Source organism: Macaca nemestrina, chromosome 17 (genome assembly GCF_043159975.1).
Source record: "Macaca nemestrina isolate mMacNem1 chromosome 17, mMacNem.hap1, whole genome shotgun sequence".
NCBI lineage: Eukaryota > Metazoa > Chordata > Mammalia > Primates > Cercopithecidae > Macaca > Macaca nemestrina.
The window spans coordinates 72,317,896-72,345,257 of record NC_092141.1 but is presented as its reverse complement, the minus strand read 5'-3'; the positions used below and the strand labels follow the sequence as shown (position 1 = coordinate 72,345,257).

Sequence of the window (27,362 nt, the reverse complement as noted above, 5' to 3'; positions counted from 1 at the left end):
AGCTCTAACTTTATGGATTTCAGTACCTTAATAAAATAAACTGAAAAGTCTTGAATTTTATATAGTCTTACCACTAATTGTACACAAATAGAAAAATTTTAATTAACTCTAGAAATGAAAGGATTAAAAACATTAACATCTAGATGATAATTTTTTACCAATAATTATAAAACAAGAATGAAAGATACCATCCCAGAGGAGTTTTTATATGTTAGTTCATTTTCTCTTCTTGTATTTTGAATGTACCTATTGCCAAAAGAAGAGACCTAAGTTCATGAGGTACTTTCCACAGTCCTTTTTAGTGAGGTTCTCTCTCTGCAAATTTAAATGGAGTTGTGGATTTTCTAATAACAAGGGAAGAAGATGAATTACAAAGGATGACCGAAATTTCTCTCTAAGAAAGAAAAACCGACTTTGTTGTTACAAAAAATAAAAGACCAAGGAAGAAGAAATCTAGGTAAACTAGAAAAAGGTAGAGAAGTGGGAAGAGGGAAAATTTTATAAACTTAAGAATTAAAAGAGAGATGAAGGTATGTGCTTTTGGGCCCCACCTGAGAAAGGAAATCAGAAATATCACAGAACCCTTTGGAAACCGTGTAAGATTTTAGAAGATAAGTTCCCATATTCATTACACTCTATTTCCCCTTTAGTGATTAGTTGTAAAACCTTAAAAAATAGACAACCTATGCTCATTTTGGAGAGACAGCTAACAAAAAGAAAGCAGAGAAAATTATATTCCTACATTTTGGCTGGTCTTTGGGGACAAAAAACCAAGGATAGTATGTGGTAGCAAATCTGAAAAACAAAGGAAAACAGTTTCTGAAACTCAGAAAATATTTCCAAAGGAAGAACATGGAAAACAAATTAAGAATTGAAAAGTAATTCCAGGGGTCTAACAACCCAAAGGTCAAAGTGATTTTTTTGGTAACTGGTAAAGAAATATCACCCCAGAAAAAGCTCATATATATTTTAAGCAGGATGTTCTTTCTTCTGTACTAGATCATAAACGTTAATACTAGTAATCATAATAAATTCATATTTATCACTTTATAACCTTTAAATTGTACAAACATACAGTATCTCATTTGATTATCAACAGAACACTCCCAGCAGGACTGATATTACTATCTCCATTACGCAGATGAGGAAACCAAACCGATGCTTAGAGAGATTAGGCATCTTGCCCACTTATACAGCTAACAAGTAGTCTCACAGGCAACTAATTATTTGGAATCTTAAACATTTACTACCTTTTATTGTTACTTAACTCTTTTGTAGATGCACCCTGCCTCCTTTACTACACTGTACTTTTCTGAATAATAGAAACTATAAGGGTTTTTTTCATATTTAAATTAAAAAAAACCTTTTAGAGCCCAGCTCTGTAATACCCACATGATGAAAGGAGAGAGAGAAAAAAGGAAAGCAGAAAGGCTAAAGCCCTGCTGTTATCTAGAAAAATCATAGGAAAATAGCACTCAGTGAACATTCAGGAGACCCTTAGTGTGGGAGGACACTGCAGATATTAACAATGAAATATCAGAACAAAAATAACTGGCCTCATTCTTCAGGGCATTTTTTTCTCTAGTACTTACATTAAAAATATTTCCACCATTGATAGGTGTATGTTTTACCTGGGAAATTATTTAAGCCAAGAAACTGCCTACTTTTGGGGAAAAAATGTGATGAGAGGACATAGTATTTAAAGACACATAAGCTAAGCTCTGAAGAATGGATTCAGTACTGGTGAAGTGTTTATGTCTGCTAGGAATATAGTATTGTACTCTTTTAATGTGGAAAAGGCTTTATATTTGCGGTAGGGGAATAGGTGGAAGAGATAAATCAGGCTTTCTATAATATTTTAGGATACTGCCAAACAATTAAACAGGTACTGAACTATTAGCTCTTGAGAACACTGCACCTTCAATAACAGTCAAGGACTTCAGTAAAAGTTCTTGCAATACTTACCCAACTCCCAGTCATTCCAGATAACAACTTTATATTCACCTAAATTTGGTCTTTTATCTTTACTTAATTTACTTTATCTTACTTTACCCATTGGAAAAAGAGGTTTGCTTTATGAGAAAGGAGACACAAATCTAACCCAGACTTGAGGGCTAGAGAATACTCTTGTCAATTAAGCTGAGTTGGTCAGGTGAAGATGAAAAAACAATGGTTTATCCAAAGACAAAAACATTCGCAAGGGCACAGCAAAGTTCTTAAGAATTAAGTAAATTCAATAGACTAGAACTTTGGAGGTGGGTTGGGGCCAGTGGTGTGCTGATACAGGTTTAACAACTTGGCTCTCTAAAACACAGCAACAGGCCGGAGGGGCCAAGACGGCTGACCAGAAATATCTGCAGTTGGAAGCTCCCACAGAGAAGAATGAAAACGGTGAGTGAATCCTGCACTGGCAACTGAGGTATCCAGCTTCTCTTATTGGGACTGACTAGGCAGTTGGCATGTGCCATGGAGAGCAAGGAAAAAGCAGGGTGGAGTCATGGCCCACTCAGGAGCCACACGGGGCAAGGGGAGTTCCCACCCCCAGCCAAGAGAGGTGGTAGTGAGTGATTGTGTTACCCTGCCCAAGAAGCCATGCTTTTTCCATGGATCTGTGCAACCCACGGATCAGGAGATCCCCCTTGTGGGCCCACACACACCACCAGGGTTTCGGTCCCAAGCACAGAGCTGTGCAGATTCTCGGCGGCCTCTTGGCTGGAAATTGCCCAAGACTACCGAGTTCCCAGGGGGAGGGGTGGCCATCATGACTGTGGCTGCCTCCTGCCTAAGATGACTGAGCTCCTGGGAAGAGAGGCAGCAGCCATCACTGCAGCTCCAGTCTGCTGTTTTTCCCCTACTGGTGCCAGGGAGACTGGGCGGTTTAGACCCAGGAAGAATTCCCCACAGTGCAGCACAGCAGCTGTGGCAGACTGTGACCAGACTGCCTTTTTAGGCCAGACCTTGACCCATCCCTCCTCACTGATTGGGCCTTCCCTGTGGGAATTTCAGTAACTCCAGCCAGGGGTTTACGAACAGAACTCTGATCTCCCTGGGATGGAGCCCCCGGAAGGAGAGATGGCCGCAGTTGCCGCCGCAGTCTCCACTGATCAGTGGACTTAGTCATTCTCCCTGCTGGCTCTGAGGAATCTGGGTAGTCCAGACAAGTGGGATTCCCCCCAGTGCAGTGCACCCCCTCTGCCCAAGGGGCAGCCAGAGTGCTTCGTCAACCAGGTCCCTGATCCCGTGCCTCCTGACTGGGTGAGAAACCCCAACAGGGGTCGCCAGACACCCTATATAGGAGGGTTCCCGCTGGCATCAGGTCGGTGCCCCTCTGGGATGGAGCTCCCAGAGGAAGAAGCAGGCAGCCATCTTTGCTGTTCTGCAGCCTCCACTGGTGACACCTCCAGTTGCAGGAGGGACCCAGGTGAATAGGACTAGATGGACCCCCAACAAACTGCAGCAGTCCTATGGAAAGGGACTGTTAAAAGAAAAATAACAGAAAGCAACAACAACAGCATCAACAAAAAACATCCCCACAAAAACCCCATCCAAAGTTCTGCAGCCTCAAAGACTGAAGCTAGATAAACTCACGAAGATGAGAAAGAATCAATGAAAACATGCTGAAAACTGAAAAAGCCAGAGTGCTCTTCTCCTCCAAATGATTGCAATATCTCTCCAGCAAAGGGCACAGAACTGGGCGGAGGCTAAGATGGATGAATTGACAGAAGTAGGCTTCAGAAGGTGGGTAATAATGAACTTCACAGAGCTAAAGGAGCATGTTCTAACCCAATGCAAAGAAGCTGATAACCACGATAAAACACTATACGAGCTGTTAACCAGAATAACCAGTTGAGAGAGGACCATGAATGACCTGATAGAGCTGAAAAGCACAACACAAGAACTTCACAATGTAACCACAAGTATCAACAGCCAAATAGACCAAGTGGAGGAAAGAATTTCAGAGCCTGAAGACTAACTTGCTGAAACAAGACAGGCAGACAAGATTAGAGAAAAAAAGATGAAAAGGAATGAACAAAATCTCCAGGAACTATGGGATTATGTAAAAAGACCAAACCTATGACTGACTAGGGTACCTGAAAGAGACAGGAAGAATGGAACCAAGTTGGAAAACATACTTCAGGACATCATCCAGGAGAACTTCCCCAACCTAACAAGACAAGCTAACATTCGAATTCAGTAAATACAGAGAACCACAGTAAGATACTCCATGAGAAGATCAACCCCAAGACGCATAATCATCAGATTCCTCAAGCTCAAAATGAAGAAAAATACATTAAGGGCAGCCAGAGAGAAAGGCCAGGTCACCTATAAAGGGAAACCCATCAGACTTACAGTGGACTTCTCAGCAGAAAACCTACAAACCAGAAGAGATTCAGGACCAATACTCAACATTCTTAAAAAAGAATTTCCAATCCAGAAGTTCATATCTGGCCAAATTAAGCTTCATAAGCAAAGGAGAAATAAAATCCTTTTCAGACAAGCAAATGCTACAGGAATTTGTCACCACCAGGCCTGCCTTGCAAGAGCTCCTGAAGGAAGCACTAAATATGGGAAGGAAAAAATGTTACCAGCCACTAAAAACACACTGAAGTACAAAGACTAATAATGCTATGAAGCAACTACATGAACAAGTCTGCAAAATAACCAGCTAGCATCATGATGACAGGATCAAATTCACACATAGCAATATTAACTTAAATGTAAATGGGCTAAATGGCCCAATTAAAAGACATAGAGTGGCAAGCTGGGTAAAGACCCCTTGGGATGTTGTATTCAAGAGACCCATCTGAAACGCAAAGACACACATAGGCTCAAAATAAAGAGATGGAGCAAAACTTACCAAGCAAATGGAAAGCAGAAAAAAGCAGGGGTTGCAATCCTAGTCTCTGACAAAACAGACTTTAAACCAACAAAGATAAAAAAAAGACAAAGAAGGGCATTACATGATGGTAAAGGGGACAATTCAACAATAAGAGCTAACTATCCTAAATATATATGCACCCAATACAGGAGCACCCAGATTCATAAAACAAGTTCTTAGAGACCTACAAAGAGACTTTGACTCCTACACAATAATAGTGGGAGACTTTAACACCCAATGTCAATATTAGACAGATTATCAAGACAGAAGATTAACAGAGTCAGGACTTGAACTCAGCTCTGGATAAAGTGGACCTGATATATACCTACAGAACTCTCCACCCAAAAACAACAGAATATACATTCTTATTGGCACTACCTGGCACTTACTGTAAAACTGATCACATAAATGGAAGTCAAACACTCCTCAGGAAATGCAAAAGAGCTGAAATCATAACAAACAGTCTCTCAGGCCACAGCACAATCAAATTAGAACTCAAGATTAAGAAACTCACCCCAAACCACACAACTACATGGAAATTGAACAACCTGCTCCCAAACGACTCCTGGGTAAATAAAGAAATTAAGACAGAAATTAAGAAGCTATTTGAAACCAATGATAACAAAGAGGCAACGTACCAGAATCTCTGGGACACAGCTAAAGCAATGTTAGGAGGGAAATTTACAGCACTAAATGCCCACATCGAAAGCTGGAAAGATCTCAAATCGATACCCTAACATCATAACTAAAAGAACTAGAGAATCAAGAGCAAACAAACCCCAAAGCTAGCAGAAGACAAGAAATAACCAAGATTACAGCAGAACTGAGGGAGATAGAGACACAAAAAAACCTTCAAAAAAAAAAAAAAAAAATCAACAAATCCAGGAGCTGTTTTTTTTTGAAAAAAAAAAATAAATAAATAAAATGGATAGACTGCTAACTAGACTAATAAAGAAGAGAGAAGAATCAAATAGACACAATAAAAAAATGATAAAAGGGATCACCACTGACCCCACAGAAATACAAACAACCAGGCCAGGTGTGGTGGCTCACAACAGTAATCCCAGCACTTTGGGAGGCTGAAGCCGGAGGATCACTTGAGGTCAGGAGTTTGAGACGAGGCTAGCCGACATGGCAAAATCCAGTCTCTGCTAAAAATACAAAAAAATTAGCTGGGCATGGTGGAACACACCTGTAATCCCAGCTACTCAGGAGGCTGAGACACGAAAATCACTTGAACCCAGAGGGTAGAGGTTGTAGTGAGCCAAGATCACAGCAGTGCACTCCAGACTGGGCAACAGAGTGAGACTCTTTCTCAAAAAACAAAACAAAACAAAACAAAACAAAAAACAATCATTAGAGAATACTATAAAGACCTCTATGTAAATAAACTAGAAAATCTAGAAAAAAATGGATGAATTCCTGGACACATACACCCTCCCAAGACTGAACCAGGAAGACGCTGAATCCCTGAATAGACCGGTAACACGTTCTGAAATTGAGGCAGTAATAAATAGCCTACCAACCAAAAAAAGCCCAGGACCAGACGGATATACAGCTGAATTCTGTCAGAGTTATAAAGAGGTGCTGGTACCATTTCTTTTGAAACTATTCCAAACAACTGAAAAGAAGGGACTCCTCCCTGACTCATTTTATGAGGCCAGCATCATCCTGATACCACAACCTGGCAGGGATACAACACAAAAAGAAAACTTCAGCCCAATATCCCTGATGAATATCGATGCAAAAATCCTCAAAAAATACTGGCAAACCAATCCAGCAGCACATCAAAAAACGTACATGACCAAGCTGGCTTCATCCCTGGGGTGTAAGGCTGGTTCAACATATGCAAATTACCATAAACGTAATTCATAACACAAAGAGAAGTAAAGACAAAAATCACATGGTCATTTCAATAGATGAAGAAAAGGCCTTCCATAAAATTAAACATCCCTTCAAGTTGAAAACTCTCGATAAACTAGCTACTGATGGAACATATCTCAAAATAGTAAGAACCATTTATGCAAACCCACAGCCAATATAATAATGAATGGGGAAGAGCTGGAAGCATTTTCCTTGAAAACCGGCACAAGACAAGGATGCCCTCTCTCACTACTCCTATTCAACATAGTATTAGAAGCTCTGGCCAGGGCAATCATGCAAGAGAAAGAAATAAAGCATATTCAAATAGGAAGAGAGGAAGTCAAACTGTCTGTGCAAATGACACGATCCTATATCTAGCAAATCCCATTATCTCAGCCCCAAAGCTTCTTAAGCTATAAACAACTTCAGCAAGGTCTCAGGATATAAAATTAATGTGCAAAAATCACAAGCAGTCCTATACAACAACAATAGACAAGCAGAGAGCCAACTCAAATAAACTCCCATTCACAATTGCTACAAAGAGAATAAAATACCTAGGAACACAGCTAACAAGAGGAGTGAAGGACCTCTTCAAGGAGAACTACAAACCACTGCTCAAGTAAATCAGAGAAGACACAAATAAATGGAAAAACATTCCATGCTCATGGATAGGAAGAATCAATATCATGAAAATAGCCATACTGCCCAAAGTAATTTACAGATTCAATCCCATTCCCATTAAACTATCATTGACATTCTTCAAAGAATTAGAAAAAACTACTTCAAAATTCATATGGAACCAACAAAGAGTCCGTATAGCCAAGGCAATCCTAAGCAAAAGGAACAAAGCTGGAGACATCATGCTACCTGACTTCAAACTATACTAGATGGCTACAGTAACCAAAACAACATGGAACTAGTACAAAAACAGACATAAAGACCATGGAACAGAATAGAGATCTCACAAATGAAGACCACACATCTACAATCATCTGATCTTCGACAAACCTAACAAAAACAAGCAATGGGGAAAGGATTCTCTATTTAATAAATGGTGCTGGGGCCGGGCATGGTGGCTCACACCCGTAATCCTAGCACTTTGGGAGGCTGAGGCAGGAGGATCACTTGAGATCAGGAGTTTGAGACCAGCCTGGCCAACATAGTGAATCTGGTCTCTACTAAAAATACAAAAATTAACTGGGCATGGTGGTGCCTGTAATTCCAGCTACCTGGAAGGCTGAGGCAGGAGCATCGCTTAAATCTAGGAGGTGGAGGTTGCAGTGAGCCGAGACTGCAGCACTGCACTCCAGCCTGGGTGACAGAACGAGACTGTGTCTAAAAAAAAAAAATAAATAAATAAAATAAAAATAAATAAATAAATAAATAAACAAACAAATGGTGCTGGGAGAACTGGTTAGCCATATGCAGAAAACTAACACTGGATTCCTTCCTTATACCTTATACAAAAATTAACAAGATGGATTAAAGACTTAAATGTAAAACCCAAAACTATGAAAACACTAAAATAAAATCTAGGCAATACCATTCAAGACATAGGCACGGGTAAAGATTTCATGACAAAAACATCAAAAGCAATTGCAATAAAAGCCAACATTAACAAACGGGGTCTAAATTAAAGAGTTTTTGCACAGCAAAAGAAACTACCATCAGAGTGAATTGACAACCTACAGAATGGGAGAAAGTTTTTGCAATCTATCCATCTGAAAAAGGTCTAATGTCCAGAATCTACAAGGAACTTAAGCAAATTAAAACAAACAAACAAACAAACAATCCTATTAAAAAGTGGGCAAAGGACACAGACAGACACTTCTCAAAAGAAGACATTCATGCAGCCAACAAACATATGAAAAAAGCTCGACATCATTGACCATTAGAGAAATGCAAATCAAAACCATAATGAGATAACATCTCACGCCAGTCTGGCGATGATTAAAAAGTCAAGAAACAACAGATGCTGGCAAGGCTGTGCAGAAACAGGAATGCTTTTACACTATTGGTGGGAATGTAAATTAGTTCAACCATTGTGGAAGACAGTGTAGCAATTCCTCAAAAACCTAGAACTGGAAATACTATCTGGCCCAGCAATCCTATTACTGGGTATATACCCAAAGGAATAGAAATTATTCTATTATAAAGATACATGCACACATATGTTCACTGCAACACTATTCACAATAGCAAAGACATGGAATAAACCCAAATGCCCATCAATGATAGACCAGATAAAGAAAATGTGGTACATATACACCATGGAATACTATGCAGCTGTAAAAAGGAATGAGATCATGTCATTTGTAGAGACATGGATGCAGCTCAAAGTCATTATACTAAGCAAACTAATGCAGGAATAGAAAACCAAACACTGCATGTTCTCACTTACAAGTGGGAGCAGAACAGTGAGAATATATGGACACAAGGAGGGAACAACACACACTGGGGCCTGTGAAGGAAGGTGAGGGGAGGAACAGAATCAGGATAAATAAGCTAATACATGCGGGGCTTAATACCTAGGTGATAGGTGGAGCAAGCTACTATGGCACACATTTCCCTACATAAAAGACCTGCACATCCTGCACGTGTGTCCTGGAAATTAAAAAAAAAATTAAATTAAAAGTAAAAGACAAAAACAAAACAAAATTCTGATTTCCAGTGTTTGCTATCTCCATGGTATAAATGTACACTTGGTGGCTGATTTCAAGCTACCTATGACTTAACAACTGACTCACAAAATTACCAAAATCTTAAAAACTGGATCTTGCTGGTGCTAGCTGGCCACAGCATACCACTGGCAAGAGGAGACAGAGTCTAGATCAGACTGGAACTCGTCAACCATATTAAAGGCATTAGGTTTTATCCCTGTTTATCCTAAGGGCAACTGAGGCATATGATTAAAGGCTTTTGAGGGACATAATTAAACTTACATTTTGGAAAGATTACTTTGGTTCTGGTGAGTAGAATACATTACAGCAAGGTGTTGCCACAGGCCTCCTATGGTGGCTGGTGATGCCTAAAAAGACTCTTTCCATAATATTTCTAAATGCATGAAATAAAATGCAAAAACAGGAGAAACCAGTTATGTTGAAAAACAGTAATCAAAATAATAAAAAATAGACTTGTGACACAATAATTTGTGAATTTCATTAACATTAAATAAGATCTAGTGCAAGTCTAACTACTATATTTTCAAGGGTGGTGATAAGTGTGATATTTTATGGTATCTGCAATTAACATGAAAATATCTGAGGTAGCTATTGGTGACAAAGTCACAAAAACTTCTAATGCGTCTGTGGTTTGTTACCTACATTCAAAATAGAAGTTCTAAATTTCAATTAGAAATAGAAAAAAAATGAAAATGTAATCTTTTTTGCAATCCAAATTCATGAATCTCCTGTATCAGAGGATTACCTGATTGAAGGCAAAAAGATAAGTTAGGTTTTATAGCGATCCACGTTAGAAATATTGACCTGTATTAAGAAATGACAAAGGAGAGAAAAAGAATGAATGGACTTGATAATTTGATTAGATGTAAAGAATGAGGTAAAAATACAGTCATGAATAATATCCTGATTTCTGGCTGGGGCAAATGGCTAGATGGTGTACCATCTACTTAGCGAACACAAGAAGAGAAGCAGGATTAAGAGGAACATAAGTTTAGCTCAGGAAACATATAGAATTTGAAGTGTCTATGGGACATTCAAATAAAGATGTACAGTAGACAGTAAGATAATTAAACTGCAGCTCAGGAGAACAGAGAGTCAGATGGCAAAGGTATTAACCTTAGGAGCAGACTACCAGCTCTTAAGAAGTTTGTAGAGTGAGGGAGAGGAAGGCCTAAAATGAAACCCGTTGAAACACAATTAGGCAAAGCAAGAAGAGCCTGCATAGGAGTCTAAGAAGGAACAACCAGAAAGAAGAGGAAAACCAGGAGAGTGTGCGCAAGTCAGGCAAGAGTTTCAAAAAGGAAACTTGCGTCAGAAAACATCAATTGTAATGAGAACTAAAAATCATTATTGGCTTGATCTATGTGGAGGTGATCTAGATAAGAATACCCTGGGTAGAGTAGTATAGACAGAAATTGGAATGCCAATAGTTACAAAGTGAGAGGAAGATGAAATTAAGAAAAGGTGAGGACAATTCTTTCAATGGGTCTGTGAAGGGTAGAGGGAGATAAAAGTAAGATGCAAAAAAACTTGACCATGTTTAAGTCCTAATTAAAATGGAACAAAACAGGGAGAAAGAAAGACATCGGAGAGAAAGGAGATATATACAAGGATGGTTCCTTCAAACTTGGATATGATGATTGTCTATAGGACATCAGCTTGAGATGATCAGCTAGAACTTCCTGGGCACAGTACTGCGAAATGAGTCAGAAGGTTCACGGTGGTGGAGGTTAGAAGGGACTACCACATAAGACCAATGATACCATGACCTCTCTCCAGTCGCTAGAGGCCTAATGGACACTCCTTTCACTAAGGCAATAAGAAATGTACCGGTGGCAGTGGTGGGGAACACTGACATCTTTGAGAAGCCTGAACGTGACCATCCTCTCTAACTGCAGTTAATAGGGAGATGCTATCATAGAACTGGGGTCTCTAATATCAGTGAGGATAGAGGCCAGTTGGCAGCACGTAATTCTCAGATGCAAGGAGGATATATTATGGTAAAGATCAGCAAGGCTGGGATGGACGGGGTGGCTCACACCTGTAATCTCAGCACTTTGGGTGGATCACCTGAGGTCAGGAGTTCGAGACCAGCCTGGCCAACATGGTGAAACCTCGTCTCTCCTAAAAACGCAAAAATTAGCTGGGTGTGGTGGTGCGCCCCTGTAATTCCAGCTACTTGGGAGACGGAGGTGGAAGAACTGCTTGAACCCAGGAGGTGGAGGCTGCAGTGAGCCAAGATCACACCACTGCACCCTAGCCTGGGTGACAGAGGGAGACCCCATCTCAAAAAAAAAAAAAAAAAAAAATCAGCAAGGCTAGAGTAGCAACCAGGGTGCTTTGACTAAGTATCAGTGGTGACGGTTAACAGATGACAATGTTTCTAGTGGCAAGACGGTTGAATAGATTAGGATGCTGCTTACTTTATTTTTAAAAAAGAGGCTAACGTCAGGCATAGTGGAAAACTGCAGTCCCTTAGGTTTCAGATCTAAATTAGTTCACAGTCCAGAATTCACTGGTCTAGGATTGAATAGGAAGTTGGAGCTCTCTGGGTAAGGGCTTTGCAATCACTGTAGTAAAATATTCCTCTGATTCTTACCCAAAGAAAATTGTGGCTATGTGTCAGGGTAACTACATATGTGTGCTTCACTGAGGTAAAATACACATAACATAAAACTATCCACTTTAAAGTTGAGGTAGGAGATCAGCACCCACCTGTAATGACCCTGATGATTAAAAACAGGATGCAGTAAAGAAAATGACCAAAATCAGAAGATGGTGATGATGTGATCTCTGGTTGCCCTGACTGCTCGTTATTAAAGACATACCACTGCTGCCATGACAATTTACAAATGCCATGGCAATGCACCATGGCAATGACCTGAAAGTTACCTTATATGGTTTCAGGAACTCCTTGCTCCTTTTCTAGAAAAGTCTTAATACTCTGCCCCTTAATTATATATATGTGTATATATGTATATATACACGTATATGTATACATACATGTATACACATATATATATGTGTGTATATATATGTATATATAAAATTAAGAGTGGGTATAGCTATAGCTAGCCAGCAATCTACACTGCAGCAGTGTCTGCTGCTGCTCCTGCTTCGGACTGCTCCTGATGCTGTACACTGCAGCTGTGCTCCTCCGGGCTGCTCTGCCTGTGGAGCAGCCACTTTGCTGTACTCTGCTACTCTGGGCTCCTCTGCCTATGGGATAGCCCTGGTCTCTCTATGGAGCAACCATTTTGCTATACACTACTGCTCTAATAAACCTGCTTTCTTTCACTGTTGGCTCACTCTTGAACTCTTTCCTGAGAGAAGCCAAGAACCTTCTTGGGTTAAGCTCTAATTTTGGGGTGCACTTGTATCAAAGTGAACAAATTCAGTAGCATCTAGTACATTCCCAATGCTGTGCAACCATCACCTCTATTTAGCTCCAAAGAAAATCTCGTACCCATTAAGGAGTTACTATCATGCCCACCCCCTCAGATCAACCACGAATCTGCATTTTGTCTCTATAAATTTACATATTCTAAATATCTACTATGAAGGGAATAAATAATATTTGGCCTTTTGTGTCTGGCTTCTTTCACTTAGCATGTTTCTGAGATGTGCCAATGTAGCCTGTATCAGTGCTTCACACCTTTTCATCACTGAGTAATTTTCCATTGAGTATATGCCACATGTGTTTATCCACTCATCTGTGGGTGGGCATCAGGATTGTTTCCACCTTTTGGCTATTGTGAATACTGCTGCTGGGAACATTAATGTAGTATTTGTTTGACTACCTGTTTTCAATTCATTTGGGCCTATGCCTAGGAGTAAAATAGCTGTGTCATGCTAGTGTGTGTGTGTGTGTGTTTAATCAGTTTTAGTAAGGTATAATTTACATACAATAAGATTCATACTTTAAGTAAAAAAATGCAGTTTTGACAAACGTATCCAGTTATGCTGTAATCAACTTTCTATCATCTCAAACACTTGCCTTTTGACATTTTGCAGTCAATCGTCCACCTTTACCCACCACTGTACACCTTGGCAACTGCTGATTTGCTATCTATGATTATAGTTTTGCCTTTTGTAGAATTTCACACAAATAGAGTCACATAGTATGTAGTCTTCAGTTTCAAGCTTGTTTTATGTAGCAAAACACTTTTAACATTTATCTACGATGCTGTACTAGTTCATTCCATTTTTAAAAAATGGATATATCACAATATTTATCCATTTGCTAGTTGATGGCATCTGAGTTGTTTCAAGTTTTCAGCTGCTATACTCTGTATGCTTCTGTCTTCTAAAACTCATACATTGAAATTCTAACCCCCAAGGTGATGGTATTAGGAGGTAGGGCCTTTGGGAAGTGATTTGGTCCTGAGTGGGGTTGATCTCCCTATACAACGGTACCAAAAAAGCTCCCTTGTCCTTTCCATCATATGAGGATGATGCTGTCTACGAAACAGGAAGTTGGACTTCACCAGACACTGAATCTGCCTTGATCCAGGACTTCCCATTCTCCAGAACTGTGAGAAATATATTTCTATTGTTTATAAGCTACTCAGTCTATGGAATTTTGTTTTATCAGCCCAAATGAACTAAGACCTCAACCACTATGAATAAAGCTGCTCTGAATACTCAAGTACTGGTCTTTGCATAGACATGTGATTTTCTTTCTCTCTTGTACATACTGAGGAATAGGAATAGCATGGCTGGGTCAAATGGCAGATTTTTGTTGAACTTTATAAAAAAATGGCTAAGGGGTTTTCAAAGTGGCTGTACCATTTTACACTCATACCAGCAGTGTCTGAAAATTCCAACTGCTCCTACATCTTTGCCAATCCTTGCCAATCTCTTCATATGCTTTCATCTGTGAAGTATCTGTTCAAATCTCTTGCTCGTTTTACTGAAATTCAATAAAATAAATAGAACAATAAAATAGAACTCCTTTATGAGATAAGTGGTTTGAAACATTTTCTCTTCATCTATAATTTCCCTTTTCATTTTCTTTTCTTTTTTTTTTTTTTAATTTTCTTTGAGATGGAGTCTCACTCTGTTGCCCAGGCTATAGTGCAATGGCTTGATCTTGGCATGCTGCAACTTCTGCCTCCCAGGTTCAAACTCACACGCTGCAACTTCTGCCTCCCAGGTTCAAGTGATTCTCTGGCCTCAGCCTCCCGAGTAGCTGGGATTACAGGTGCACAACACCACGCCTGGCTATTTTTTACATTTTTTTTAGTAGAGATGGGGTTTCATCATGTTGGCCAGGCTGGTCTCGAACTCCTGACCTTCAGGTCATCTGCTTGCCTTGGCCTCCCAAAGTGCTGAGATTACAGGCTTCAGCCACTGTGCCCGGCCCTTTTCATTTTCTTAATAACTTTTGAGGAGTAAAGATTTTAAATTTTGGCAGTCAAACATCAATTATTTTTCTTTTAGGTTCAAGATTATGTTTAATTTAAAAAATCTTTGTCTAACACAGGTTACTTAGGCTTATGTTAAATCTATTATTTCTCCTTGAAGTTTTATAATTTTAGCTCTTAGGTTTACGTCTACGATCCATGTTGAATTTCTGTATATGGGGTAGGATAAAGACAGTGTTTTTTCTTTTGTGTATGGATATGCAAATATTCTGATATATAAATATATATATATAAAATATATATATATAAAAAAAAAATATATATATATATATATTTTTTTTTTTTGAGACGGAGTCTTGCTCTGTCGCCCAGGCTAGAGTGCAGTAGCACCATCTTCGCTCACTGCAACCTCTGCCTTGGGTTCAAGTCATTCTCCTGCCACAGCCTCCCAGGTAGGTGGGACTAGAGGAATGCACCACTATGCCTGGCTAATTTCTTTGGAGATGGGGTTTCACCATGTTGGCCAGGCTGGTCTCGAACTCCTGATCTCAAGCGATCCACTCGCCTCAGCCTCCCAAAGTGCTGGGATTACAGACATGAGCCACTGCGTCCAGCCTATTCTGTAATATTAATATTTGCTGAAAAAATACCCTTTTCTCACTAAAATGCCTTGATTCCTTGGTCAAAAATGAGTTGCTAGTATATCTGTGGGTCTATTTACGGACTTTTTTTTTTTTTTTAATGAGACAGAGTCTTCCTCTGCCACCCAGGCTGGAGTGCAATGGCGCGATCTCAGCTCACTGCAACCTCTGCCTCCTGGGTTCAAGCGATTCTCCTGCCTCAGCCTCCTGAACAGCTGGGATTACAGGCACATGCCACCATGCCCCACTAATTTTTGTATTTTTAGTAGAAGGGATTTCACCATGCTGGCCAGGCGGGTCTCGAATGCCTAACCTCAGGTGATCCACTTGTCTCGACCTCCCACAGTGCTGGGATTACAGGCATAAGCCACTGTGTGCAGACTATTTTTGGACTCTTTATGTGGTTCCACTGGCCACGTTTACAGCAATAACACACTGTTTTCAATTCTGTAGGTTTTCGTTTCTTTTTTTTTTTTTTTTTTGAGACAGAGTCTCGCTCTGTTGCCCAGGCTGGAGTGCAGTGGTACCATCTCGGCTTTCTGCAAGCTCCGCCTCCCGGGTTCATGACATTCTCCTGCCTCAGCCTCCTGAGTAGCTGGGACTACAAGCACCAGCCACCATGCTTGGCTAATTTTTTTTTGTATTTTTAGTAGAGAAGGGGTTTCACCGTGTTAGCCAGGATGGTCTCGATCTCCTGACTCGTGATCCGATCACCTCAGCCTCCCAAAGTGCTGGGATTACAGGCGTGAGGCACCGCAACCAGCCTGAGTTCTGTACTTTTATAGTAAACCTTCAAATCAGGTAGTATAAATCCTCCAACTTTGTTCTTTTTCAAAATTTGTTTTGGCTATTCTAACTCCATACAAATGATAATATCAAGTCATTAATTTCTTTTTTTTTTAATTGTTTTTATTTCTTCTAAGAAAAATGGACACATGTGCAGAACATGCAGGTTTGTTACATAGGTATACATGTGCCAGGTTGTTAATTTCTACTGAAAACCATGGTGGGCCGGGTATGATGGCTCATGCCTGTAATCCCAGCACTTTGGGAGGCTGAAGTAGGTGGATCACCTAAGGTCAGGAGTTCGAGACCAGCCTGACCAATATGGTGAAACCCCGTCTCTACTAAAAATACAAAAAATCAGCCGGGCATGGTGGCGTGTGCCTGTAGTCCCGGCTACTCAGGAGGTTGAGATAGCAGAACTGTTTGAACCTGGGAGGTGGAGGTTGAAGTGAGCCAAGATCATGCCACTGCACTCCAGCCTGGGTAACAGAGCGGGACTCTTGTCTCAAAAAAAGTTAAAAAAAAAAAAAAAAAAAGCATGGTGGGATTTTGTTTGGGATTGCAATGAATGTACAGATGAGGAATTGAAAAACTTTTTCTTAGGGAGCTAGATACTAAATGTTTTGGGCTTTGTGGGCCAGGAGGCAACATCCAGATAGTTACATATCTGGATGTTACAATAATTTATGTTTCATATAATATTTATATAATAATTTAAAATGCAACAATTTAAAAATATAGAAACCATTCTTAGCTTTCAGGAGATAAATAGGCGGGTAGCCAGATTTGGCCTGCCTGCCATGGTTTACCAACCCCTGAAATAGATCGATTTCGAAAGAATTGACATCTTAACATAATGGAGTACTGTGATCTTTGAACATGTTATATTTTCTCACATATCTTTGTTAATTTTGCTCAGCATGTTTTGTACTTTTCATTGTGCAAGTCATGTATTTTTAAATTTATCTCTAATTATTTCACTATTCAGTCTGTTGTAAATGACACTTTTATTTCAATTTCCGTTTTTTTGTTGCTAGTACAGAGAAATATACAATACGGTTTTTTGCATATTGATCCTATACCCTGAGACTTCGCTAAACTTACTATTTTTTTTTTCTTTTTTGAGACGGAGTCTCGCTCTTGTCACTAAGACCATAATGAAGCGGTGTGATCTCGGCTCAGTGCAACCTCCGTCTCCTGGGTTCAAGTGATTCTCCTGCCTCAGCCTCCCTAGTAGCTGGGATTACAGATACCCACCAACATGCCCAGCTAAGTTTTGCATTTTTAGTAGAGATGGGGTTTCGCCTTGTTGGCCAGGCTGGTCTCGAACTCCTGACCTCGGGCTATCCACCCGCCTCAGCCTCCCAAAGTGCTGGGATTACAGGGGTGAGTCACTGTATCCAGCCAACTTACTAGTTTCTACTAGTTATTTTTGGTAGATTTCTTAAACTTTATACACTATGAGGATCATGTCAGGAAATAATGATAGCTCTACTTTTTCCTTTCTAATCTAGATGCCTTTTATTTGCTTACTTTATTCATCTTATTTCACTGATTGAGACTGCCAACATAATATTGAGTAACAGTGATAGGTGTAGAAATCTGTCTTGTCCATGATTTTCAAGGGAAAGCATCCAGGTTTTCACCATTAAGTATGAATTAGATGTAGGTTTTTCATAGTTACCCTTTATCAAATTTAAAAAATTTTAATCTATTCTTACTTTAACTTTTTGTCGAATTTTTGCCCTCCTCCCCACGGGATCTTGCTGTTACCCAGGCTGGAGTGCAGTGGCATGATCACAGCTCACTGCAGCCTCGAACTCCTGGGATCAAGCCTTTTGAATAGCTAAGACTACAAGTGTGTACCACCACACTGGGCTAATTTCTAAAAATTTTTGTAGAGACAGGATCTCACTATGTTGCCCAGGCAACTCTCGAACTTCTGGCCTCAAGCAATCCTCCTACCTCGACCTCCCAAAGTGCTGGTATTATGGCGTGAGCTTGATAATGCTTTTTTTTTTTTTGTATCTATCAGATGACCATACAGTTTGTCTTTTTTAGTCTGTTATTAATGATTAACTACACTGACTGATTTGTGTATGTAGAAACCACCCCTGTATTCCTGGTACAAAACCCAATTCGTAATGAGCCATCATCCTTTTTATATATTATTAGATTCAATTTGTTAGAATTTTGTTAAGAACTCTGCATTCATGAGAGATAATTGGTCTGTCCTCTCCTGTTCATGTCACGTCTTTGTCTGGTTTATTCTTAGGGTAATAATATTGGCCTCCTAGTTTTCCCTCTTTAACTTCCTGGAGGAGTCTGTGTAGAAAAGTATTACTCTTTCTTAAATGTTTGGCTGAGTTTACCTGTCAAGGAATCTGGACCAAAAGTTTTCCTTGTGGCAAAGTTTTAAACAACAAATTCAATTTATATTTAATTATACAGCTATTCAGGTTCTTTCTTATCAAGTAAGCTCTAATAGTGTATTTATTTCAAGAACTTGTCCATTTAATCTAAATTGTTAAATTTACTGACATTAAAATTAAGTTTCTTCCCAGTGTAAAAAAAAAAATTTAAAAAGTACAATTGTTTGTGACATTCCTTTAGTATCCTTTTAATGTCAGTGGGGCCTGTAATAATGTCCCTACCCCATCCTTAATAGTGGTAATTTGTATCTTCTTTATTTGTCCTAGTCAGTACAGGTAGAGGTTTATTGATTTTACTGATTTTCTCAAAGAACCAGCTTTTAGTTCATTGTTTTTCTCCATTGTGTTTCTGTTTAACTGATCTCTGTTCTGTATGACTTCCTACCTTCTGCTTACATTGGGCTGAATTTCTTATTTTTTTTAGTTTAAGTGGAAATTTAGTTCACTGATTTAAAAACTTACTTTCTAAAAAAGGCACTTAATGCTATAAATTTCCTCCTAAGCTCTTCTTTAGGCATATTCCACAAATTTTGATATGTTTTCACTATCATTTAATTTAAAATACTGTTAAATTTCCACCTTCTTTTGACTGAAGCATTATTTAGAAATGTGTTATTTAATTTCCAAAGATTTGTGAAATTTCCTGATATGTTTCTATTACTGATTTCTAGTTTAATCACACTGAGGTCAGAGAATATTGTTGAGTTTGAGTCCCCTTAAGTTGACTGAGACTTCTTTTACGGACCAGAATAAATCTGTACTCTGCTTTTTTTGGGTGGACTATTGAACTATTTTTACTCACAACACTTCTGATAACATATGTGTGAGTTTTTGCTGCCACCCAACAGTCAATTTGCCAATTCTCTGGACACCAACTGGTGCCCTACGATTCATGTGAATTCTAACCAACTACCCAGAGTTAGCACCGACTCCACAGGTTAAGGACTTAATTCCACAAGGCTGTCCTCACTTTGCATGCCAGCTATAACTCCCAGGTTGTCATCTGTATTTCTGATCAACTGGCTACAGAGTGGGGATTCGCACAACCTCCTCCTTGAGTTCAGTAATTTAACGGAATGGTTCACAGGACTCAGGAATGCACTTTACTTACTACTACTGTTTTATTATAAAGGGTACAACTCAGGAATAACCAAATGGAAGGGGGCAGAAGGCAGGTATGAAAGTATGTGGAGCTGGTCGGACATGGTGGCTCAGGCCTGTAATCCCAGCACTTTCAGAGGCTGAAGTGGGAGTATCATTTCAGGCTAGGAGTTCAAAGACCAGCCTGGGCAATACAGTGAGACCCTGTTTCTATAAAATAATAAACAGAAAAAAAACAAAGAGCAGGAGGACACTCCATTTTCCTAATGTAAGCACTGATGTTATTTTGCACTTTTGTTGTATTATTTGCACAAACCAAACATATTTGTCATTACATGGCTGACTTGTTTTTCCACCTAGGTATTTCTTCAAGCACCATTCCTTCTGCTTGAATGAACATATTTCTATAGCTATTTTTATGTATGGCAATATAGATGATATCCAATTATAGATACTCTAATAATATCAAGAGAAGAACACAGGAAGAAGCTCAGCAGGAATTACAAAAGTCGTTTTGCCAAAATTAATCATAGAGAACTTAAGAGAACAAAATTAGTGAATGGAGAATTCTAATCTCATTCAAAATCCAATAAAGTTTCATCTTGTACCCAATAGTCACTCTAAATGCTGCCAAAAAATGAATTTAAAAAAATGCCAGGTGTTCTCAGCAAACTATCACAAGGACAGAAAACAAAACACTGCATGCTCACTCATAGGTGGGAACTGAACAATGAGAACACTTGGACACAGGGTGGGGAACATCACACACTGGGGCCTGTCGGGGGCTGGGGGGCTGGGGGAGGGATAGCATTAGGAGAAATACCTAACGTAGATGATGAGTTAATGGGTACAGCAAACCAACATGGCACACGTATACCTATGTAACAAACCTGCATGTTGTGCACATGTACCCTAGAACTTAAAAGTATAATAAAAGAAAACAAAACAACAACAAAATGCCAGGTGAGCCCTTCATTCCCTCCTCCCCCATCACTAAGCTTTCCTTCCTTTTATAAACATTTATTGAGAATCTACTATGCTAGCACGCGCCAGTCACTGGACCAAATGCTACAGATTAAAAAATGAACATGGCACAGTTTCCGCTAACAAGAAATTAACACTCAATGGGGGGAAAAGTAGACTCAAAAAGTAAGCATAATACCGTGTGTTCGATTTAATAATACAGATAGGCACAGGTATTACTGGGAAAGTGGAGTAATCATATGTACTTAACAGCAGTTGAAGTGCAGAGCTGAGGAAAGGTGGGAGGAGTAGTAGTGGTGGTGACAGAACACTTCTCAGCTGAATTTATGATAAAAGATTAGAGGAGATAATCTTTTATCTCCTCTAATGTGAGGAGGAGAGAGGATATCATAGTAAGAGTGATCAATATGAACAAAATCACAGAAATGAAAAAAAAAACTTATTGTTGCTAGAACAATAAATCCAAGGCAAAAAGAAGTAGGACAGAAGGCTGGGGAAATTGGCCATCACCAGACCATGAAGGCCTAGGTCAAAGGAAGCCTATCAGTCTACAAAATGTATATTCATTTACCTATAAGTCTAACAGGCAAATGAGAGCCAAAAGAGTGATATGATCAGACTTTGTTTTCAAGAAGTTCACTTTATCTTTTAGGTAACTGGGAGTCAAATGAGTAATTGATTTTCAATTAATTTACTTTGGCTGCTGAATGAAAAACAACAGAAAGAACAAGATGAAAAGTAGACAACAAGATCTGTATTAATCTAAGTCTGAGATAATGAGGACCATTGAAGCAATGCTATGAAGGATGAAAATAAAATATGATACACTTTTAATGTATGATAAATGTATCATATATTTCAGGCATGAGAAATATAAGGAGAGAGAGGAGGCAAGGGCTACTCTCAGGTATCTGTCTTGGGTTCCTGGGTAGGTAGTGATGCCATTATAAAAGGATATTTTGGAATACTTTATGCCAAAAAATTTAAAAAAGATTAAAAACTACAAGGAAACTGATTCAAGAAGAAAAAGCCTAAAATCTTCTATAGTATTAAACGTAAAACATAGAAATAGTAGATAAAAATCGAAATTTGCATTTATTGCATGAAGACAGTGCCCTGATTATTTTAAGAGCAAATCTGACTAAATATTAAACAGATAATTTCAATCTTCCACAAACTATTTCAGAGGATAGAAAAAAAGGTTACTCTTCATCACATTGTGTTGCTCTATGTTATTTACTCAAAATGTTTAGTTGTTTAATAATTATATCCCTATAAAGACTTCTCATATAAACCACAATTTAGATACTATGTTAAATCCTGAGTAAATAAAGTAGAAGACATAAATCTTGACATTAAGAAGCTTACATAAAGAAAATAAATACATAACTAGAAGTAACTATACTGGTTATTGGCAGTGGGTCTCATAAGTGTAGAGGAGGGAGGTAGAGAGTGCAGAAATTCAGAGAAGGGAGGGATAATCATCAGAGTCTGCTTCATTAAGAAAGATTTGGTTTGTGTGATTATTCTTGGACATGTGTCCATGATGAAAAGAATGTAATGAACAGAGAAACTGTGGAACCAAAAATCAGAGCTCGAAATATGAAATAGAAGTCAAGGAACAGAGAGAGTCATCCCAGCAGGGAAAGCAGACAGTAACAACTGAGAAAGATGACAACAGAAAGGCTGAGAGTGAGCCTTGGGGAGTATTTACATTTGGATGAACTCAACCTATTTTATAAGGCTAACATAATCCTTGATAGCAAAACCTGACAATTGCAGAACCAGAAAAGAGAATTTCAAGCAAATCTCACTCATGGATATAGATTCAAAAATCCTAAACAAAGTGTTAGAAAATAAGTTGATTTATTTAAAAATGTATCATAACTTCATATGATTCTAGGAATGCAAAATCAGGTTAACATTTGAAAAATTAATGTAGTTTACACTATTGAGAGAATAAAGGAGAAAAACTATTTCATCACCTCAACAGATATTTTTAAAAGCATTTGAAAAAAATTAATATTCATTTATGGTTAAAAATACATAACAAACTGGAAATAAACATTTTAAAAACCTGATAAGGATGTCTACAAACATCTATAGGAACATAAAACTTAACAGTGAAATACTGGGGCTGGGCGCGGTGGCTCACGCCTGTAATCCCAGCACTTTGGGAGGCCGAGGTGGGTGGATCACAAGGTCAAGAGATCGAGACCATCCTGGCTAACACAGTGAAACCCCGTCTCTACGAAAAATACAAAAAAAACTAGCCAGGCGTGGTGGTGGGCGCTTGTAGTCCCAGCTATTTGGGAGGCGGAGGCAGGAGAACGGCATGAACCTGGGAGGCAGAGCTTGCAGTGAGCCCAGATCACAACACTGCACTCTAGCCTGGGCGAGAGTGAGACTCCGTCTCAAAAAAAAAAAAAAAAAAAGAAAAAAAAAAAAAAAAAAGAAATACTGAAAGCATTCCTTTAGGCCGGACGCGGAGGCCCATGCCTGTAATCCCAGTACTTTGGGAGACTGAGGTGGGTGGATCACGAGGTCAGGAGTTCGAGACCAGCCTGGCCAACAAGGGGAAACCCCGTTTCTACTAAAAAAAAAAAAAAAAATTAGCCAGGTGTGGTGGCACGTGCCTGTGATCCCAGCTACTCGGGAGGCTGAGGCAGGAGAATCTCTTGAACTTGGGAGGCGGAGGTTGCAGTGAGCCGAGATTGCACCACTGCACCCAGGTGACAGTGCGAGACTCCATCTCTCAAAAAAAAAAAAAAAAAAAAAAATGCATTCCTTCAAAAATCAGTTACAAGATAAAGATGACTGCTTCCATCACTATAATTCTATGTGCCAGAGAATTAGCTGGTATAATAAGGAAAAAAAAAAGTGTGGCTGGGTGCAGTGGCTCATGCTTGTAATCCCAGCACTTTGGGAGGCTGAGGCAGGCAGATTGCTTGAGCCTAGGAGTTCAAGACCAGTCTGGGCAATATGTTAAAATCCTGTCTCTACAAAAAAATACAAAAATTAGCTGGGTCTGGTGGCGTGCACCTGTAGTCCCAGATGCTCAGGAGGCTGAAGAGGGAGGATCACTTCAGCGGGAGTTTGAAGTGGAGATTGCAGTGAGCTGAGATTGCAACACTGCACTCCAGCCTGGGAAACAGAGAGACTCTGTCTCAAAAAAATTAAAAAAAAAATCAGGAAGAAAGAAAGAAATCAGTCAATAAATAATACATGATATAAGGATAGGTAAGGAAAACAAAAAATGCCATTATTTGCAAACAATATGGTTGTGTATGTAGAAAACCACAAAAAACCTATAAATTATTTAATAAGAGAATTTGCTACAGTGCTGAATACAATATACAAATCTCTACATATTTCTATGCAACAGTTAAGAAGTACAATGAAATAGACATAACACTGACAAACGCATAAAAATATAAAGCATCTAGGAAAAAAATCTCTGAAAGGATATACCAGACCTTATTGAAAAATTAGAACATTTTATTGAAAGACATTAAAGAAGCTCTAAATGAAAGAGATAAAAAATACGTTCCGGGATTAGAAGACTTAATATTGGAAACAGTTGTAAATTCATCACTCATTGATCTATGGTTTCAATGCAATTCTAATAAAAATCTCAAAAGGGGTTCTTCATGAATTTGGCAAATTGATTCTTAAATTCATTTGGGAGAAGAAAGGGTACAGAATAGCCAAGAATCCTCCAGATGATTATCAAGATAGGGGACTTTGTTTACCAAGTATCAAGACTTATAGCGGTTGTAATTAAAGACAGTACAATATTGTTATAAGGAGAGACTGATTTACCAATGGAATGAATAAAAGTTCAGAAAAAGACCTAGACATTTATGGAAATTTGCTTTTGGCAGCAATACACTGCATATGAACATAGTAATGGAACTAATTATTTGTATAGAAAAATATAAATTTGTACTCTCGTACCAATTCTAGGTGATTTTAAGGACTTAAATGACAAAGTAAAGTTTCACAAAAATGTCAAATACAAAGGAAAAAATAAAAAAAATTGACATTAAAATTAAGGCTTCCTATTAAAAAATAAAGATTTCCTTCAAATCTGCAAGAAAAAGGCAAATCACAATAGGAAATGAGCAAAAACTTGAACAGGCATTTCACAAAAGAGGAAACCTAAATGGCTAATAAATATGTGAAAAGATTGTTTAACCTCATCAGTAATCAAGAAAACACAAACTAAAATTGCAATTAGATAACTTTCATATTATCCAGATTGGCAAAATGAAACCTGACAATATCAAACATGGGAAAGATCTATAGCAAATGGAACATTATACAGTATATTGCTTGTGGCAGTATAAATTGGTATAATTTCATAAAAGATGAAATTATTTTATAAAGTTGAAAGAGGCACATTTCTAATAACCTGACAATTTCACTTCTAAACATTCTGAATCATGCATATGACTAAGGACACAAGCTCAAGAATAATCACAGCAGCACTATTTGCAAGAGCAAAAATCTGGAAACAACTCAACTTTTCATCAACATAAATGACAAAATTATATTCATACAGTAGAATATAATATGGCAATAAAAAACAAGCAGACTAAAATGCAACAACAAGAATGTATCTGAGGTACATAACACTAAGCACAAGAGAAATCTGCGGCCGGGTGCGGTGGCTCACGCCTGTAATCCCAGCACTTCGGGAGGCCGAGGCGGGAGGATCACAAGGTCAGGAGATCGAGACTATCCTGGCTAACAAGGTGAAACCCCGTCTCTACCAAAAATACAAAAATTAGCCGGGCATGGTGGCAGGAGCCTGTAGTCCCAGCTACTCGGGAGGCTGAGGCAGGAGAATGGCGTGAACCTAGGAGGCGGAGCTTGCAGTGAGCCAAGATCACACCACTGCACTCCAGCCTGGGTGAAAGTGCCAGACTGTCTCAGAAAGAAGAAAAAAAAAAAAAAGAAATTTGCATAAATAAGCTTTCAGTTATATGAAACTGAAAACATAAGATCTAAATAATAAATTAGGGATACAAATGTGGCAAAATCATGAAAGAAAGTACTGGAATGATAATCACAAAATTCAGATGACCTCTCAGAGTAGGGTATGAATAGAGAAATGGGAAGACATACAGAAGAGGGCTTTAGAGGGCTTTAGAGTATAATACAGGTCATTTTTGTTATAGGGTAAGAGAAGTAGTCAGGTATTTACCAAATTCTTATTGTCTATACCATATACATATTAATAACTATTCTTTTAAAAATGTTTTACTGTGGTAAAATATACACGACATAAAATTATTTTAGCCATTTTTAAGTGTATAATTCAGGCGCACTAAGTATATTCACAATGTTGTACAAACATCAACATTATCCATCTCTAGAACTTTTCATCATCCCCAACTGAAATTCTGTATCTATTAAGCAATAACTTCCCATTTCCACATCCCACCAGCTCCTCATGCTGCTGCAGCCCCACTCAGTATTCTCTACTCTACTTTTTGTCTCTAGGATTTAGCTATTCTGGTGTTCCATTCACATGAGTGGAATAATATGTATCATACAATCCTTTTGTGTCTGGCTTAATTCACTTAGTATAACATTTTCAAAGTTCATCTATGTTGTAGCATACATCAGAATTTCACTTCTTTTTAAGGTGAATAATATTTCATTGCATGTATATGTCACATTTTGTTTGTCCAGTCATCTGTCCATGTTCGTTTGTATTATTTCCACTTTTTGGCTGTTGTGAAAATGCCACTATGAACATCAGCATGCAAGTATCTGTCCAAATCCTCGCTTTCAACCCTTTCAGGTATGTACCAAGGAGAGAAATTGCTGGATCATATGGCAATTATATGTTGAACTTTTTGAAGAATGCCATACTCTTTTCCACAGCAGCTGCATCATTTACATTCCTAGCAGCAATGTATGAGAGTTCCAATTTCTCCACGTCCTTGCCAACACTTGTTATGTTGCACTTTCTTTTTATAATAGTCATCCTAATGGGTATAAAGTAGTATTTTATTTTGGTTTTGGTTTGCAATATACTGTAGAATGTTCCATTTGTTATAGATCTTTCCCATGTTTGATATTGTCAGGCTTCATTTTGCCAATCTGGATGATATGAAAGTTATCTAATTGCAATTTTGTGTTTTCTTGATTACTGATGAGGTTAAACAATCTTTTCACGTATTTATTAGCCATTTAGGTTTCCTCTTTTGTGAAATGCCTGTTCAAGTTTTTGCTCCCTAAAGACTAGTGATGTTGAATAACTTTTCATGTGTCTATTGGTCATCTGTATATCTTCTCTGGAGAAATGTCTATGTAAGTCCTTTTCTCATTTTTGAATTGGTTTGTTGTTGTTGTTGAGTTGTAGGGGTTCTTTATATATTTTGGATATTAATCCCTTATCAGATGTATTATTTCCAGTATCTGTGGGTTGTCTTTTGCTCTGTTTTTTTTTCTTTTTGAGATGAAGTCTTGCTCTGTCACTCAGGTTGGTGTGCAGTGGTGTGATCTCAGCTCACTGCAATCTCTGCTTCCTGCCTGCAAGTGATTCTCCTGCCTCCTGAGTAGGTGGGATTACAGGCTTGTGCCACCATGCCTAGATAATTTTTATATTTTCAGCA

At 38.6% G+C, this 27,362-nt stretch overlaps 1 protein-coding gene and 1 long non-coding RNA gene across 18 annotated transcripts in view; one reads left to right on the top strand and one right to left on the bottom strand.

The window, feature by feature from the left end:
- Window positions 1-27,362, bottom strand: part of LOC105483054 (tetratricopeptide repeat, ankyrin repeat and coiled-coil containing 2) — a 475,702-nt gene that overhangs the window by 196,021 nt on the left and 252,319 nt on the right. The window lies entirely within an intron of this gene.
- The window catches only part of LOC105483051 (uncharacterized), a 136,611-nt gene that overhangs the window by 97,282 nt on the left and 11,967 nt on the right, over window positions 1-27,362 (top strand). For all 4 annotated transcript variants that reach the window (XR_011615936.1, XR_988000.3, XR_011615935.1 and 1 more), the window contains one exon: window positions 2,316-2,391. This is a non-coding gene — a long non-coding RNA (uncharacterized lncRNA). The remainder of the gene's footprint in view (window positions 1-2,315; window positions 2,392-27,362) is intronic.